At 63.8% G+C, this 2,148-nt stretch overlaps 1 non-coding gene across 1 annotated transcript; it reads right to left on the reverse strand.

The window, feature by feature from the left end:
• Nucleotides 1-1,308: 1,308 nt before the first annotated feature.
• H696_00999 lies at nt 1,309-1,380 on the reverse strand. Its single transcript has one exon. It is a non-coding gene; the product is annotated as a tRNA-Cys (tRNA).
• Nucleotides 1,381-2,148: the final 768 nt, after the last annotated feature.

Raw genomic sequence — 2,148 nt, forward strand, 5'->3', positions numbered from 1 at the left:
GCAACACGTGAGTGAATTGCCACACGTGTTACATCGTGGGAATGATAGCATCCCAGAACAGCATTCCTCGGAGAGGAATGCGGGGTAGAACAACAGCCAGGTGGCCGCCGAGGCCGAGCGGCATAAACGCTCGACCGAGGACGGAGATACGCGGGTGGGCGGGCCCAGCCGCGGGGTTCTCAGTTCCAACCCCTGACCGAGCCCAAAGGTCAAAAAGGGGGACTCTCGTTGAGAGCCTCCTGAGAGCGAAAGCCTTAGCAGCTGTGTGTCGAAGAGTATACGGAAGTATAGCCGAAGCACCAGTTAGGCCGACGAACACCTGTTCTAAGGCTTCCTCTCGAACCCTTTTTAACATCCGAGTTCCTTTCTATTTTCGCTTGCCACTAACTCGTCTCAAGCCGAGTTACTGACTCATCTGGTAACAGACGACCGTGAACCGCTGGTTGGTATGTCCCCTCCTTCATGCCAAGAGGTTACTAACCAGGTGGCAGATCACACTGGTACCCTTCGTCAAGCCTCACTCACTTGACTTAGGCTTAACCCGTGTGAACCCTGCTACAATCTTCAGTCACACGCTCTCCCAACTGAGCTATCGCGGCGCTGTGTGGGGGGACGGGCGCCACGCCGGCTACATCAGGTGAAACTGGAGCGCCTGGGCCCTGGCATGTGATCCTCCCGAGGCTGGCAATCCTCCGCCTGGGGATTTGGCCCGGCGCAGAGCCGGCCCCCGACAACAGAGGAGGGAGAAGGCGCAGCGGGTGGTGTGTGTCTTTTTGGAGGGGCACGCCACCGGCGGCTGAGCCACGCCCCTGGACGAGGGGAACCGCCTGGGTGTGCTCGGGCAGCTCCATGTTGAGGGGCACGAGTGCGGGCCAAAGAATGCCGCTCCTCCGGGGTACTGTGGGCTTGGGGGCCGGGGGGGGGGGGGGGGTGAAGGACAGGGTTCCCACATCCAGGGCGCCAGGGAAAGAGAGGGAGGGACTCGGACAGTGGCCGATATGTGGCCCGTGCCGGGAGTGGCCGATTCACACGGCTTGCTCGGCAGGTGGGGGTGGGAAGAGCACCCTCTCGGGAGGGGAGCTGCCGGAGCGGTTGCGGGCACATTGTTGCGGTGGAAAGACGACAACGAAGGTTTTCCGGCGTCAAAGAGGGAGAGAGAGAGAGAGAGAGAGAGAGAGAGAGAGAGAGAGAGAGAGAGAGAGAGAGAGAGGGCGGGACGAGAGGGGGGCGAACAGCAGGGTGGTAGGGGAATAATCGCCCGGGGCGCGCCGAAGCCGGGGAAAAAGGACGGGCGCGGAAAAAGAGGCGAGGGCCCACCCGGGGTTGATCCGGGGACCTGTCGATCTGCAGTCGACCGCTCTACCACTGAGCTATAGACCCGTTCGCTGGAATCCAGCACCTCAGTGAAATTTATGAATCTTCTGTCATGGGCCATATGGCGCGCAGGCGGTTGCCGACGAAGCGCGGGGGGAGGGGTCCTGCTCGGTCCAGCGCCCCGAGATCGAGAGCGGGAGCATTCCCCGACGGGCTGGGCGGGCCTCCGGGTTGTCTTTCGTGGTCTGCCGGTTCGACTGGGTCCGATGGGCTGGAACGAGCAGGCGGCCCGCAGGGTGGGGATGGGGCACTCGAGGCAAGCAGACATCCGGCGAAGTCCTGACAGGGGTGCCTGTGGCCGGATGAGGAGGATCATGCTCCGGGGCTTTTTGGCATTCTTTCTCGAGCGCGACTTTTGGGAAAGCCAGGCGGAGCCCTCTGCGGAGGCATCGCGCCACAGGGAGGCAGGGGGGGCGGGGGCCTGATCCGGCCGCGAGGCCACGAAGCGAGAGTCCGCGAGGCAACCGAGGGCAGCATTGGCTTCCCAGTCCCATGGGGGAGTTCCCCCCGGTAAAAGGGGGCGTGGGCATGTGGGCTGCTCCCGGAAGCCGAGACACTCCGCATGTGTGCGCGTACTGCGGGTCAGGGGGCGCCGACATCTCCCGCCGGGGAGTTCGGCTGGTGGGCAGGGTGGAAGAGATGCCGAGGCCGAAGGGCGGTACTCTGGGGGTGGTGGTGCCAGGCCGCGGGGGCCCTCCTCCCGCTTCGAGAATGCGGAGCAAGAGTTACCGGCCGGTCGGCAGGGTATTGCATGAGAGCGGAACACCGGGGGGG

Source organism: Fonticula alba, assembly GCF_000388065.1.
Source record: "Fonticula alba strain ATCC 38817 unplaced genomic scaffold supercont2.1, whole genome shotgun sequence".
NCBI lineage: Eukaryota > Rotosphaerida > Fonticulaceae > Fonticula > Fonticula alba.